Source organism: Brassica oleracea, chromosome C1 (genome assembly GCF_000695525.1).
Source record: "Brassica oleracea var. oleracea cultivar TO1000 chromosome C1, BOL, whole genome shotgun sequence".
Taxonomy (NCBI): Eukaryota; Viridiplantae; Streptophyta; class Magnoliopsida; order Brassicales; family Brassicaceae; genus Brassica; species Brassica oleracea.
Genome location: NC_027748.1, coordinates 24230810 through 24248608, shown reverse-complemented (window position 1 = coordinate 24248608; position 17799 = coordinate 24230810). Strand labels below are relative to the sequence as shown.

Genomic DNA, 17799 nt, shown 5'->3' with positions numbered 1-17799 from the left:
TTTTAAAACCATAAAACGGCTAGGCTCACAATGTTTATTTTAGTTACTTCAACGTTGTAATGATATATTTTACTAATTATATATATTCATATTTCTGTTCCTAAATCTCTGTTATTCTTTTTTTTTTAAAGAAAAAACTCTGTTATTGTTATAACCTTATAGCTATGTATTTTTTACTGCTGTGACTACAATTTTTTTAGTTATTGAATTATATTTGAAGAGTAATTAAAAATATGAATAAATGTTATGATATGTTTAACTTAGTTTCGCTTCCAATTTATATTATTTGACTAAAATAAATTTTACTGCATCAATGTTCATTTTAATGTTGTCCAAAATTTTTTTTATTTTAATAATGCTCTCCATTTTTCAATCATCTTTTTCGTTGTTACAACATTTCTATTCATTAAAATAACAATTTCATGTTGTTATGAAGATAATGACGAAATGAAGATAAGATAAAATGATATTATCACTTCGTTTTAGTGGGGAAAGAACCCATCTTATTGATTCCACAGAGACCCTCTGGTTTATAAGTGTTCCTTTTCGTCCTGATGCAACCTTTCTCTCTCCATGTTGGTCCAAAAAAACTTCACAATGATATGAACCCTTGCTTGATCCATACACGACTGCAGCAACACCATGGTCCAAATTGACCCCGCATTGCCCATCAAAGACACCCTTCATATACCAAAACACAATATTTCAAACATCAAGAAGATTAATCATTTTCCTGATCATGGGTTTAATAATGTACTTACACCGCTATGAACTGGAACTCTCTACCAAAAGCATCAATAGCAACACTGAGAGGTGATGAGCCAATGCCTTCAAGAGACTTTTCTCATAATTTCTCGGTACATCTTGGTGCCCACTGATAGTCACCATTTCAGATTCATCCTATTTAAAAATAAAGAGAATTAGTATGACCAATTTAATCCCTTTTTCGAAGTAACATAAAATTTTTTTTGCGTCTAGCAAGTTTCTTCTTCCATGGAGTAAGGATAATCCTCTTCCTTGCGAACACCTCCGTTCTTGAAAATGTACTCAAAAGCGTAATCCATGAGACCACCGTTGCAGCCATTGTAGTAAGTTGTGTCACAAACCCACAGTCTATGAGTTCTTGTTCATACAATATTGTCAAGTTTCCTGTCACAATCTTGTTTATACCTTCCACTGCAGCAACTATCGAAAACGCGATAACTTTCTGCATAACAATTCAAAAAAGAAGTCTAAATAAAAAATTAAAACTATAACACATTAGAGTCGAAGATTTTAGCTTACCACAAGAGCCTTGGTTCCTTTCTTTCTCCAGTCAACAGATTTAGGCAAAGCTTCGACGTCAACGTCCTTATAAGCAAACTCTTGGTAGGATCTTTCATCATCACCTCTTTCTATATCAGTCTTGAGCCCCAAATACTCGTTCTTGAATTCTTCGTGGTTCAAATCTGCAAACTCGTTGAGACCAAGCCAGTAGCTTTTCACTTTCTTGTTAGTCTCAATGCAACCAAGTCTGTTACTGATGCTTGCTAAACCTCATATCTCTAAACCTCGAATTTGCTTCTCCAAAAGTCCTGATTCTCTCAAACATAGCTAATATGTAAACTTTATAACCGATATGAAATCCTAGGGACACTTGAATATTTTCTTCAGGAAGCTTTAAGCTTTAAACTTAATATTGATTTGGAAAAAACCATGTTCATATACTGTTCATTCAAATCTATTTCTGAAACAGACTAAAACGGGTTGAGAAAATTTACATGGATCTAGTCGCTGTATAACCATTGATAAGATCAACAACTTATTGTTCGGAAATGTATTGTCTTCTAGTGGTGTAAAGCTGAGGCACAGAATAATTATTGAGATAGCTATTGCTTCGCAAACCAACATCGTAAATCAGCTGCAGTATTCTCATCTCCAAGGAGTTCCACCTCTTGTGCCGCTGTGTTCTGATAGTTAAGGATTTGTCCACTAAAGGTTATCCTTTGTCCCTTCATTCTCAAAAGAAAAAGACAGAAAGTTATAGTTTTTCCTTATATGGAAACAGAGATTCAGAGAGAGAACGATATAAAGATGGGTCCTAGTTACCAATGCTTCTTCGAAAGAGTTGAAATAAACGTTAGGATATCAATTTTTTAGAAAATTTTGAGATTATATATACGCTGGAATCTGTTTCAAGACGAAGATGTGTTTTAAGAACAGAATACCTGAGAAAAAGCATGTCAACCTCCATCAACTCGCCACCGCGTTTGACGTTCTCCGGCTTAACGACTGGGTTTTCTCTAGCGACAGTCTTACAACCGGTCGACGGTTTTGTAGTCGTAGCTGCAATCATGGCGATCTGAGTAACGGTGCTCGGCGCAGAAAAGGTCGCCCCATCATTACCTGAATCCGGACAGCAAAACTTTCTTCTGGTAACCGGGACTTCGGTTAACTGTTTGTTGATCTCTTTTAACCGGGTCTATCGTTCTGGGAAGAATCACAACTACGGCTGGTGTAGATCGAAGATTGTCAGATCTAGACGTTCTTTACAACATCGAACCGAAATCTACACCCAGTATATGAGGAGCTTGCCATCTTAATCTACAGAAGTTTCTGTATTAATATGATAGTGAAAAATGGAATGATAAATTCTACAGATGAAAATATATCTATTTATAGCTACAGATACAGAGAATTGAGAAAGCAAAGAATCTATTAAATGAGAATTGAATTAAAACTGAGAACCTATTTACTGAGGGAAGATGAAGTGAATCACAGAAACCAACAACGAAGAGGAAGAAGAAACGAATGCGAGATGGACCAATAATTATTGGGCTCAAATCTGTATCAGAACGGTAATCGAAACACATAGCCAACTACTTTAACAAAACCATTAAATGAAACGCAGCGTAACACCGGCTGGGACACGTGTCAAGCTGTCCGGAGACGATTTTATGACGTGGCGGATGAGGTGTTTCAACCAGGAGTGAATAAATCTTTTTTATAAAACATAGGAGAGATCCGCGCTACGCGCGGGATTGGATGGATCGGTTTTTATAAAAATATAATTTTGTAAAAATTTTCTTTTATGTTAAGTTGGGTGTGAGTGTGATTATGTTGTTTACACCAAATTTAAATTATATAACTAAAAATAATCGAATTCTTGGTATTGTTGATGCTTTAATCCTGAACCGTAAGTTCTTATAGTGTTTTAAGTTTTATAACACTATAAAATACGTAACTCAATCGGATTCGATCAAAAGAGAAAGAGATTGAGTTTTATAATACCATTGTATTTTCTTTTGTTTTTTGTGAGGATTTATAAAATATTGGAGAATGAAGTTCTTATTTAGAGAAAATATAAAAAAATTGTAACATTTTTTGTATGTTTATTTGGTTGGCAGTTGATACAGTTGATTAGTCTTGTCTACACCAATCTATTGTATTATTTGTACATTTCAACTTTATTAGTTTATAGAATATTAACTTGGACAACTAATTTGGTTTTGAAACATCAATCAATCTATATATTATCTATTGTTAATACTTGTATACATCTAATTAAAATTAACATTTTTATATTTTTATTAGTTTTGTTAGAGATCATAATTTGTATTAGGAAGAAAATATTTTCATTATTGTAATTGGTTTATAGTTTCTAAAATGTTTGCTAAAATTTGAATATATATATATATATATTAAAATTTATGTTTGGTAAATACAATGAAAACATAATATTAATTATTATTATTCATAGAAATATATTACTGAATTTTATATATTATTATATTTATAGACTAAATAAACTTTCTTATCCAAATAATCAATTATATTTTTAACAATAAAATTTACTCATTATTCTCGAATATTTTTTTAAGATTGATTATCCCATATACTAAATCTATTATATATTTTGAGAAGCTTATTACATTTTTTTATTAAATCTTTTAATTATTTTTTAGAATTAATCCTTTGTTTAAAATAAAATTCTAGTGTATATTTAACATGGTAAAACAAATGTTTACTTTAACTTCTGATTAATCAATGTTTATTCGCCAAAATATGTTTCATAGGTAAAAATTAAAATGAAAAAAAAAAATTAAGTTTTCTATCAATTAATTTGTAAACTAATAATGATTTGCTATCCTATTGTAAAAGAAGAGATATTCTTATAATTAATTAATTGTTGTTATCCATCTTTGTTTGGTTTGTTTATTTGTCTACACTTCGAGTAGTGAGTTGGTGAGTCCATCTTTGGTCTATGACCAGCTAAGTCATATGGATGCTAAGTCGAGGACATTCACTGAGTTGATCTCACACCACGACCAAGCTTGCGCTCCCGTCGAAGTCAATTACAGAGGCTCTTAGCTCACCAACTTGTTGAGCTCCGGTAGTTGTCTTCGGTCTCAACATTGTTAGAAATTTCGGTAAGTGTGGTACTATTTTCATTTAAATATTTATTTGGTCTAGTGTTCATATTTTCCCAAGAGTAGCCACATAGTCACAAAATCAAATGAAATAATAAACAAACATATAACAATACTGGCATCAAAAGCGAAGCTGCTCAGACCCGTCCTTCACAACAATCTTGTAGCATTCATATACAGAGTAAGCATAACCATGCACCATTCTACAACAAATGTAAGAGAGAAAATCAACACAAACTAACCTATCCAGTATCATTGAGTTAAACAAATGAAAGAGTACAACTCCTTAAGACAACATGATAAATCGAAAACAAAGAAACTCTCTTAGCTATTGCATAAGACAGTTGATCAGTAGAGTAAGAAGTTTTGATCGTACTGTTGATCCTCGAACCATTTGATTACCACTCACATTATAAAAGAGATTAAATCTGAGAAATTGAAACAACAAATCCCAGATGATAAATTATATAATAACAAAGTAATATCTGATCTTCAAATGTAGGGGACAACAAAGCGTCATAGTTTCCAGGTGTTAGGAACGGGAATCTGGCATCAAAGATTTATATATATATATATATATATATATATTAGTTAAATGAGTCTGTCAATTCGAGGGATAGTGGTTCAGGATCAACAAAATCTCGGGTGACGAAACGTAAAACATCAGAACCTCAGCATCCTAAATTTTCATGATTGAGTCGACCTCATTCAGTGTCTTAAGCTTTCCCTCCGATAAACTGGTCACTCACACCTGGCCGCAACGGAAACAGCGGCATGTAGCGTCTCCCGAACGAAGAAAAGCTTGGCTGAAAAAAAACCAAGACTTACGGCTTCAGATAAAAAAACCTTTGAGAATGTAAGAATGTTTGATGCTATTAGCAGAAGACGCATCAGAGTAATGATAACACAACGTGGGAGCGACCATGAAATATGCCAAGCTCTTGAAGCTAACATAATATTAAATTTCAGGATTGGCCTAAAGTTTGCAAAACTGTCTGGTCAAATAGTAATATATGAAGAAGCTTAAGAAGCCAACTTCAGCCACACAATGCAAGTGAGGATCATCAATCTGACACCTGATAGGTAGGGGAATCACAAACGTCTGATTCAAGATCATCGAATTAACCAACTAAACTTAAAAAGAGTGACACAAACTCAGACCAGAAACACCTAGCTTAATTCTAACCTTATGGTAAGTAAACTGGAGGCAGGACCTAGCAATATTAGAAAAATGTAAATAACCTTCATCACTCCGATTCAGGGCCGGCCCTGGGCCAAGCCCAATGAAACATTCGTCTTGGGCCCCCAAAATTTTTGAAAATCTTTATATGTAAATAGGCCCCCAATTTGTAAAAAAAAAATTTTTAGGTCCCCAAATTTTTTAAATCTTTACTGAATGGTCTTGGGCCTCCAAACTTTCAGGGCCGGCCTGCTCCGATTATGAGTATATTGTTTACATAAATAAGAACTACTACACCCATGTTGAATTATCCGCCATGGCTTGAAAACAATCACTTTACTAAAGTCATATGAAAAGAAATAAAAAACAACTTTTAAACGCAAGACTTTTAAAGAGTGGAATCTGTGATTACTTGTTTGAAGATTTCGTTATATCTGAGTGGACTCTCCCTCACACCCCGAGGAGCTTGTACGGACTGCCGATACTTGTACCTTACATCAGTCTTTCCTCCGCCTCCTCCTCCTCCTCCACCGGTTTTCCTAATTTTGGTACCTCCGCCGCTAGCTTTGACCAGACTCAGTGTTCCTTGATCGTTGTCTACGGTGGAGTCAACTTCGGATGGGAAGCTCCGTGTCGTTGAAAAATCAAGCAGTGACATCCCAGTGGTTACATTAAGCTCGCCACCGGGTTTCACGTTTCTTTCTTCCCAAATCCTGAGCAGTCACGTATCGGCGGTGGAAGCAGGGAGTAGAATCGATGATTTAGGATTTCTGAGGATGATGTTTTCGGGATGAAAGCTAACCTTTTTATAGATAGAGAGCCACCGCCTTTTAGGGAGGGAAGATGCATTGAATGAGGAATAGTGATGGGCGTGGGTCGAATGAGTTAAGACAGTCATTGATGGTGATGAATCAATTTATGGCGTAAGATGTATCGCAGACGAAACGGAACGAATGGAATTCGATCCAGAGATTCACCATGAAGAATCTCAGAATACACCATTGGAGCTTAAGCTAGAAATAGATTGAAGAAGATGATGAACCCTAACAACGTAGATAGTCGCTTTCGTGAAGAAGATGTGACTCACAAACGGGCTGGGCTGTTCTTCTTAATAACCTAAATAACTAAAGACGAAGCCCAATAATATAAGATATAAAAGTCCATTTCTTATTGCACAAAACGCAACAAAAGCTTATGTGAGCCCGAACACAAACAAAAGCCCGCATATTGCACAATAAATTAAACGAAACGCGACGTTTTGAAAGCCGGACACGTGTCAGAGACCAGAGCACTCGACTTTGTGACCTTGAATCCTAGGTGGCTTCACCAGGAGAGATAACTCTCTTTTATAATAATAGATACAACATATGATAAATTATTTTATTATAAAGTTTGTATATAATAGATGGATTAAGTCAATTTTATAAATACCACGGTAAAAGTTTTTTAATATTTATGACTATATTATAATAAAATAGATGTATTTGAAAGTAATTCTTACAAATGAGAAGCTGTTAAAGGATTCACCTAGTGAACGGAAAGAGTTGGAAGCTGCTATGAAGGATCCACAGAAGGGGTTAGCAGGGATCTCAGATGTTGGTCCAAGCATAGATCCAGTAAAATTCGAGAAATCAGAAAAGGCTAAAGATCTTACTGTCTTGAATGTGGGAAATCAAGTGCTAAGGAAGATTAAGCACTGTGAAACACCAGCAGCCATGTGGTCAACATTAGACATGTTGTACATGGATTCTTCATTGCCAAATCGCATATATCTACAGCTAAGTTCTATACTTTCAAAATAAATGATGTGAAGAATATAAATGAGAATGTTGATAACTTTCTCAAGCTGGTAGCAGATCTGAACCATCTAGGTGTAGATATGTCAGATGAAGTCCAAGCGATTTTGCTGCTAAGTTCATCACCCCACAGGTATGACCAGCTAAAGGAAACTCTCAAGTATGGAAGGGACAGTCTCAGCTTAAATGAACTGACAGGAGCTGCAAGGTCCAAGGAGAGAGAGTTGGCTGAAAGTGAAAGCCAGTCTAGACCAAGTGCTGAAGGTCTCTATGTTGATTCAAGAGGAAGCAACCAATATGGAAGAGCAAGGTCTAAGAGCAGAGGAAAGTATCAGTCTAAGCCACGGCCTGATAAGAACAACAAGGGTTGTTTTATCTGTGGAGATGAAGGGCACTGGAAAAGAGATTGCCCGGAGAGGAAGGATAAAGGCTCTGCAAATACTGCAACTGAGTATAAAGAACCAATGATTTTAAGTGTTAACACTCATAACACAAAGAAATGGTGGATTATGGACTCAAATTGTTCATACCACATCACACCAGACAAGGAAGTCTTATTTGACTTCAAGGAGCTTGATGGTGGTAAAGTGTTAATGGCTAACAACACATATGGTAATATCAAGGGGATAGGAAAGGTTCAGATTGAGAATCCGGATGGTTCAGAAGTGATACTCAAGGATGCTAAATACATGCCAGAGGTGAGTAGAAATCTAATTTTCTATGGAATGCTGGAGAAGTCAGGTTGCATAGAGGAGAAGGCTTCAAGGTTCAGTTTTACAAAGCTGGAAGGAAGGTGATATCATGAGAGTATCACAAAGGGCTCTACTACCTTCAAGGCAAGGTCACTAAGGCTGAAGTGAAGGTGCCAAAGGAAGAGAAGGTGAGTATAGAAACAAGGAAGTCCGGGAAAGGAGCAGAGAAGTCGGTTAAGGGAGCTGGAAAAAAAGAATTCAAAGAATATGACTTTCAGCAAGATCTAATTCAAGGACCAAATCCTTATGGCTATAAGTGGAAGGGGTCAGTAGCTCAAGGTGGAGGCTCTTCTATGACAGGAAAGTCAGGAGAGAATGAGTCTAAGGTGAGCAGATAGGAATCAAGAGCAGAACCGAAGGTAGCTCAAGAGGACAAAGGGAGGACCAAGAAACATTCTTCAAGAAGGAGGAATCAGAGGCTTGATGGGTTCAAGAAGGATTCCAGGTGTTGCATTAGTAGTTTCTTAGGCTCACAGAATGCAACGGGCTTAGATGAGATTGAAGCAGAATGTGAGTCTCTCATAAAAGCAGAAGGATCTACCCAAGATCAGAAGCATGCTAGGAGTAAGAGGATACCGAGTCAGGAATTTCCAGCAAGGTTGCATACTTCTCAACGCTCACTAAAGGGGGAAACATACTCAGGTAACTATCCTGGCTTTTATGGTGGATCTTGTAGGATCGAATTAGCAAGGTAGAGTTAGTTTGTCTAAAGCCTGGAGATGGAAGGTTGAGTTCCAGCGGGGAGAGTTACCTGGAGGAGTTTCTTGAACTGTGTAAGTAGAGACACATGTTCCAGGTGGAGCGGTTGAGAGAAGCTTCAGAAGAAGTTGAAGCAAGTAGTTTGACTCAGGTGGAGTAGCTGAGAAAAAGAGACGAGGATGATTCCGTCTCAGGAGAAGGAAGAACCCAAAGAAGCGGGGCAAGTACCTACAAGGCATAGTAGGTTGGAAGCGCAAGGGAGCACAAGCACAAGTGACCGAACGCTCAAGGTGGAGATTGTTGGTTATGTGCATTTGGTATGTGTTTCACCTACGGCTCTGAAGTGCCCACTTCAGAAACCTGTCTTTAGCACTTTGTTGCTATAGGAAAATTGGTGAAGTTGACTAGAGCACTGAAGTGACCACTTCAGAAAGGTTGCATCTTGCACATTGATGCTCTAGGAAAGCTGCTATGTTTGGGCCTCATTGTTTTCGAAGCCCATTAGAGCTAGGGTTTTGGGGACACAAGATACCACTATATATATCTTATGCCTACTCTAAACCTAAGTAGCCAAGCCAAGAAAGAGAAGAAGACAAGAGAAATTTCATAAGGTCTAGACAGAGAGAGAGGCAAGCAAAAGGCTCAAAGGTAGTCAAGAGGGATATGCAGCTGAGCAAAGAACAAGAAGGAGACAAGGTAGAAGAAGTCAAAGAGTGAGAAGCTACCAAAGACAAGAGAAGAAACAAAGTTCGAGTCTTTGTGTTCTTAGAGTGTTTTGGTATTGTGCTCTCCTTTTGTAATCTCCTTTGTCATTCTCAAGGAAGTGAGAAGTGACTGGAACTTGTAAGTTTTGCTTGTTAGTGGAAGTTGTGGGAGAGAGATCCCACCCAGAGATACCGGAAAAGAAACTGGGTGAACAAATCTCTTGTGTCTTTAAGTTTCTATTTTCATCATAAAAATCCAAACTTTAACATTCAAAGGGTAGAAAAGTTAGGTGTATGGGTAAACCTAACAATTAGTATCAAAATTAGCAAGTGATAGTTGTTTGGTTGATACAAGGTCAAGTTAGAATTTCTCTAACAGACAATGATCTTGGTCTCGGGTTTCTCTTGTTTTCGAATTGAAGAGATATTAGTCAAGGAGCTTGCTCATTTTGACTGGAAATCTTTTATTCAGTAAAATAGTAACCCTCTTAATTGCTATAAATAGAAGGCTTGGATCAAAGCAAATTATCACAAAACTTAAACAGAGCATAATAAGAGTTGATTACACTAAGAGACACTTTTTTACTTTCTATTACACCTAGAAACACTTCTTACATGTGACACACTTTGTTGTGGGCCAACAACAGATTGTGGACAATTCTGCCCTTAATGGAAACGATCACTTGTGGACACGTAATATGTGGATGGATGATTTGTGGACAGGTGATGCGTGGTTGGGTGATTTGTGGACGAGTGGTGTATGGATGAGTGATGAGTAATGTGTGGAAATCCAAAGTTAATGTTTTTATAGTAGATAACGTGGACAAACTCTCTGTTTTGATTCCACAAAACTATACAACAATACGTGGACATGGACTCATGTTACTAAAATTATACCACAAAACATGGATAGGACTCTGTCATCAAAACCCTCACCAAAAAAAAAAGAAGATTTTGTCTATACCTAACTTCTTTGTTTTGATACGACAAATTGTGGACTGATACAAAGCCAATACATATGTTTTTGATACAATTGGTTGTCACTGCCAAGAACTTTTAAGGGATACCATTGATTTGCATATAAACTCCTCTGTTTTTCTTATTCTTCTCTCCCGTATGGACCTCATGAGATTCATTACAAAAGATAATACTGAAGTTCTCATTTTTCTAAAAATCCCACTAACCAACGATTTGAACGGTTTTCTCCTTAGATTTAGTACCACCACCAACGAGAGATGAAGCATTGGGTTCATCGTCTCCAACACGAGCACTTGGCTTCTTCATCCCAATTGATAAATTATCTGTAATTAAACTTCAATCAAGATGAGAAAAATATGATATTGTGAGTATGAGCGGAGAGAAAAATCAAAGAAGTGTTTACCTTCTGTCGGAAAGTAATAGATCTTGCATGTCAGAGACTTTTGATCTAAGGGATATGTGCTTCGTCATGATGTGGATGAACGCAAATTTGATTAGAGTTGAATTTAGATCCCGAGATGATGAATGGAATTGAAGGAATATTGTCTATGTCCACAGCTAGTTTATAATTAATTTATAATTCTGTTAAGATTTCCATGTCCACAATTAATTTATAATTCTGTTATTCACGATTTGGTGTTCACGTTTAGTTTTGTTTACATATTAATATATATATATATATATATAATATATATATATGATAATGGATCTTAAAAGATAGAGAATTTTATATATAGTTTATTATGACAATTATTTTTGTTTAATATATTTTAGAACTTGAGATAAAAGTAAATGAAAAGATAAAGTAGAAAAAGAAAAATAATAAAATGAAATAAAAAGAGGAGAGATGTTCTCTTTATCTTAGGGTTATAAGAGTCTTTTTGACAAAGGAAAGTGTGTCTCAAGTGATAAGTGACTTGTAGTGTAATTGGAACTAGACCCTGACCCGCGCGCCAGCTTGGGTTTGAATTTTCGGTTTTTGGTTATTTATTTAACTAAATAATGTATTTGTAATATTTGATGTATTATATTCACCAAGTAAATATTTTTTTTGGCATCTTAAACCATCTATTTACGATGAATATTCGATATCATATAAAAAATTGAACAAATAGACGTAATTAGAGAATTGTAGACGATATATAAAAACAATGGTTATTAATGTAAAATATGAAAAAATATTATATTATGACTTAGTATGGCATAAAAGATTATAAATTAGTTATACATGTTTAAAGAAAATAAAATGATTTTTAAACTTCTATGAAAAATTTAACATATAAAAAAGAGCGATGAATTAGTCATCAAATTGTAAATAATTTCATAATTTTATTAATAATAAATTATATTAAAGATACGACATTGAAGATATTTTGTTTTGATTAATAGAAGATATTGGATTTTGAGTTTGTATTTATTGATTTGTTTTTTTATAAAGCTTAGAAAATCAATGGGATGATTGGTTGGTTGATACATCCTATAAAGAAAACGAAAAACTATAGGTGGTTTGAATATTGTACATCGATTGATGCATGATGTAAGTTGACTATATAAAACTTGAACATGATCATTTCAAACTAAAGTATAGTTATATGCATTTGTTATATTGTAGTTAATATATTTTAAATATTACATAAGTCAAGTGATTCACGTTTTCGTAAAAATAAAATTCAAGTTCATTATTAGGTTGTACTCGTACGTAATAAGCTACGTTAAATATGATGTATTTTTAGGTTCATTTAATGACATTAAGTTTAAATTTGATTAAGGAAAACTCATTAATTTAACTGGAAAAAACAAGCATTAAAATAGGTAGGTTTATTTAATGACATTAAGTTTAAATTTGATTAAGAAAAACTCATTAATTTAACTGGAAAAAACAAGCATTAAAATAGGTAGGTTTATTTAATGACATTAAGTTTAAATTTGATTAAGAAAAACTCATTAATTTAACTGGAAAAAACAAGCATTAAAATAGGTAGGTTTATTTAATGACATTAAGTTTAAATTTGATTAAGAAAAACTCATTAATTTAACTGGAAAAAACAAGCATTAAAATAGGTAGGTTTATTTAATGACATTAAGTTTAAATTTGATTAAGAAAAACTCATTAATTTAACTGGAAAAGACAAGCATTAAAATATGTAGTTTAATTTAATTCTCACTGACATTGAAGTGTAAATAAGTTAGAAAACTTAAAGATATTTTTTAATGAGTACTTGTCTCAGCATGTAAATAATTCGCATAATAATGGAGCAAACCATCTTTCATTTATACCCTTGTCTAAGTCATGGCACTTAATGCGATCCTAATCAAGCTTTAAATAGTACATACGAGGACTTCTGTTGCGATTGTTGGGCCCAAATTAAACCCGTTAGCTTTGATCTAAATATCCTTTGTCGATGGTGTATTACGAAATCACATTCTGGACGTGGAAAGGAATGACCAAGAACTTACGGTAAAGAAAGATGTTGATTATATATAAAGAGAAGTCGCGGCATTATTAAATCATCCGAAGATAAGGGAGCTCAAGCATGACCAAATTTTGCAACAGAATTGAAGTCGATAAAGACGCACATATGTTTTATAGACTTTAACATATCTCATATCCCGAGAGCACAAAATTAAATTTCTGACTCTTTAGCTACGACTGCAATATTGTTTTATCTAGAGCTTTGTTACATTGATTGTTCTATTCCGGTCTGGTTACCCAAACCATCTCTAAACCACGTCAAGTTAATAGTATAGCCGTTTGTTGTCAAAAAAAAAAAAAAAAAAGATCATCCGAGAAAACAAAATTGAAGAGAGAGCTTAAGAGATAGAGAGAGCAAGAGAGTTATCAAATAAGGAGTTATTGGTTATATAAGTTGAAATCAACTCTATTAGATTTAAAATATGGTAGATCTTAAATTTTTTTATTCATTTTACAATCTAAGATATGTGATTTAATCTTGGTTAATGTATTTATAAATTCAACATAATATCATTTGATTTATATAACAGAATTATATATATTTTTTAAGAGGATTCTAAATTGGATTGTAACTACAAAGTTTAAAAACTATAAAAATATAGGTCATTCATATATTTTTTTTTTGGATCTCCTCTTTGTATGTACGCTCAAAAAGAACAATATTATCATAAGATAACCATTTTTTTGAATGAATGTTAAATTAATTCAAAGAAACCATTTGGTACATCAAATGCAGCAGTGTTTGAATGAAAAAACTATACACAAGGATTTATCTACTCCCAAACCAAAATGATAGAATGTTTCCAAAGCGCTTAGGATCGGATTGCTGGAGCAAGAACAGCCGATTCCTAACGGCTAAAGCTCTTGTCTATGTTTTTTCCTAGTCGGGGACTCCCTGTGCTGACGCTGGTTCCTTTCCCTCCAGATGTGCGAACAGCCGTTTGGAAAGCATAACGAAAGCAGAACTGCAGGTTTTTTTCAGTTGTTCCATCCGATATGATCAAAACCAAAGCCAGCCAGCACTGGGTGTAACGTCTCTGCAACATCTCAGGGGCAAGCTTCCCCCAGATCTGAGAGGTGTAAGAGCACTCAAAAAAATAAATGATCTCGAGTTTCAAAGGGATGTTGGCTGAGAACGCAACCCGTATTGACACCTCTGTTTAAACTCAAAACCATGTCCATGGTTGAAAGCTTGTTGCGCATAGCAAGCCAGATGAGAAAAGCAAATTTGGGAGTGGCTCTACTAAACCAGACTCCCGATGCCCAAAGATCACCACTAATACACGATGACAACAGTAATAAGAAGTGAAAAAGATAATAGCATATGTGAAGTATCAAAGAAAAAAAAAATCTCAGTTTGATCAATGTCTGCAAAAAATATCTGGGTTTGTGAAGGATGAAATCTATTTTCTAGGTTTGATCAAATGATTGATTAGATGTCAGATGCTAATTTATAAAAAATGGGCGACACTGACTTTATTAAATTTAGAAATGTTGTCACTAGACGAGTGCTCTTTCATCACATCATATTTTTTCTATTAAGTTTTGGTTTTAATAGAAACTGTTTCTAAAATCATGAGGTAATACGTTATATTTTGACTCATATATTTACACATAAAAGTGTATCCAAATTCATTGAAAGTATGTAAAAGGAATTGTAAAATTTTATCAAACATGAATGACACAAGATTTTAAGTCTTTAATTGAATAATAATGGATGTTAAATTCTTTTAATGAAGAGTTGTAAATACAAGAACCAATAGCATAAGATTTCAAAAATCTTTTACCAAAATATTTCAAATACAAACACGAATAACACAAGATTTTGATAAAAGATTTAAAATCAATAATTGAATAATACTACAATGTTAAACCAAAAGAATTAACTTTAAATCCAGTAACCAATAATACCTGTCTTTTTGTATTTTTTTTTAAATTTCTTAGAGGCAATTGTGTTTTCTAAATTAGTTATTGTAACGATATTCATTGATAGTGAATAAAGGGAAGACAAGCTTTTGGTATTGATTTCATCCTAAGTCTAAAGCACAAAGTAGGGTTTAAAACCTAACATCTGTGGGCAGCTACGCAATTAAAAGCAAAGACACACTTTAGTGAATAAGATTAAGACGATGAACATTTTGCGGTTATTCATTTCGCTTAAGGATTACAGAAAGCTTAACCTCTTATTTATACAGAGAATATAAACCATAATGACTCTAACAGATGGCATCATCAATGAATTGATTTGCCAGTTTGAAGTTTGTTGAGATGGGTTACACAGCCATCAATGCTCCGCCCAACTTGTTCTAGGTCCATTAGTGGCCAAAACCCAGAGCACTAGCCGAAAAAAGAATAAAGAAAATGACGTCTGATCAGCGAGCTCAACGAGCTCAAGCCCAAGCTTGAGACAAGCATGTTGACCGGTCAGAAGTACAGATGATACAATGATTCACATTGAATGTCTAAGGACGAGGCGAGCTGAACTCGCATCATAGAGAATATGTGACCTCATTCCGACAAGGATTGAATATATAATTTCATCACGAAGGATGACAAACTGTCTTTCTTCTTATACAGAGTGTCCTTTAGCTATAAAAAAACCTTTGCTAACTGAACAGAGAGCCAACTTTTCTCCAAAGGAAGCAAAGAATAGAAATCACTTAGCAATCTCAATATTGTCTTATAAGCTCGTCTCACGTTTGTAATCCCCCTTTACTTCGATTTACTTCTAATATAAACGAGATTTCTGACCTTTTTGTCTCTTAATCGTTTCTTAAGCATAATCCCGAGCTCACTCTTCAACAGCGTTGAATGCTTTTGCCGTACTCTACACGCCCTATCCGTATCTGCACATCCTCTTGTTCTAGCCGTTGTCTGAGGTAATGAAGACTGTGAACAGACTTTGAGCTTGACACATTTGAGGCCCAATTGTTCTGGTTTTCGTGGCCCTTTCTGCAGGCCATTTGACCATTTCTTCTAATGATTGATACTCTAATAACAATCTGCTTTTCTTTTTTACTTTTATCTTTAAATTGTAATGCATTTCAACTAGTACAAAACTACAAATTTGGAAGCAAATGCAATATAGAGAGTGAAGTGATATACTCTGCTGACCCGACAAAGCACGGGAACAGAGCATCACTCCGTTCTTTGCCGAAAAAATACCAATTAAAAAAAGAAGAAACTGAAAGTTGACATGGATTTCGACTTAACCTTAGGCTTCCTCACCCTAAAGGATGTTCCTCCAAAGTCAATGTCTTGTACCACTTCATCATAAAGTCACTTTTTCTTTTTCTTGTCCATCTTGTTTTTTCATGGAAGCTTGATTGATTCGATAGTTTTGCTACCCGTATGCGGCCTTGCAAAGTAATATTTCATGTAATCCTTATACATCGTGGGCTTGTACAATGGTTTCTCACCATTCTCTAACACGTCACGTAACGGTTCGATAACAGAGTCATAACTCGGCCCGCAATAATACGCAAAAGAAATCCGGCTAAGAAACCGACTAGCCATCACCAGATGTTCAACTCTCTTGTACCGATCGTTGCTCAAAATCTGTAACATGTCTCCAATGTTAACCACAATGGCTCCCATAACTGGAGGGATTAGGGATATGGAGCCACTTGTCACCGTATCGAGCATACAGGCTGCCTAATTATATGTCGTCCTGGAGAAGAAGTGTGAGGGTGTTGATGTCGCAGTGGTGACCGGTTCCTACGGTAAGTTTCGTGTCGGGACACTCGGGATAGTAGTTGACGTTCATCCTTAAAGTTCCCATTAGGTCTTGTTCTTCCATCCTTGCGTTTAGATTGTTCATTAGTATTTCAAGAATCTTCCTACCTATCGGCTTCATCCTATTGGAATGATTTACAACCTCGTCCCTGCCACAGTCCTCGTTAAAATCTTCATTCATTGTTATACAAAGTTGCAAACTTCTTACTTTTCAAGAAACTACGATGTTTTTCAAATTTATAGAAATAATTACATTTGTTTATATATTTGTGACGTGAAACGTTACTCTTTTTTCTTGTGCAACTAGATTGCTTAGAGCAATAATATATGTGCTGAGTAAGTTGACTTTGATTATAGATACACATTAAATTATTTATTAACATAGGGAAATACTTTACACGTAAAATTATTTTGACTGATTATTAGCACACGCACAACACAAGTTCATTGTGATGTTTTAAGCCCATATATTTAGGGTTTTATGCATAGAAAGTAGTATAAATGTCTCTCATGAAAACTTTCTATCTAACTTTCTATGTTTATGAATAAAGGCTCAATGAGCTATTTTAATTCTAAGTTTTGTATACTATTTCACAAAGCACATTTAAGAACAAATAACCTTGTTTTGTTTTGCATATGTTTAAAGAATTATTTTCCTTTGAATTGAACCTAAATTCGTAAATAATTTTTATTTGATTATAATGATTGGATTTTTTTGAAATTTGTAATGATAATGATTATATTGCATTGTCAGCACTCAAGAGTCATACCTGCATACAGTAGGCCACGTGGCAGAAAAGTCCACTTGGTCGGAAAGATACTCAAACTTGAGAGTCTCTCCACTCCAACTTAGCCTCCTTGTAGGGATTGAAACTTGTCATGTACCAAGCGGTCTCCGATACTGAACTTCCCTCCCAATAACGTTTCTTCTCCTCCGTCGGTAAATCGAAAAACCCACGACCAGCAGCTCTCAGTTCGTTTTGCTCATCCACCGAAACTCCATGGTTCACTATCTGGATAAACCCTAATTGTTTGTACGAGATTCAGTTGATCGGAATGATGAACTTCAAGAT

The 17799-nt window shown here is 34.9% G+C and overlaps 2 pseudogenes; both read right to left on the bottom strand.

The window, feature by feature from the left end:
* Positions 1-397: 397 nt before the first annotated feature.
* On the bottom strand, positions 398-2335 carry LOC106335588 (annotated as a pseudogene).
* Positions 2336-16303: 13968 nt separating this feature from the next.
* LOC106335583 lies at positions 16304-17754 on the bottom strand (annotated as a pseudogene).
* Positions 17755-17799: the final 45 nt, after the last annotated feature.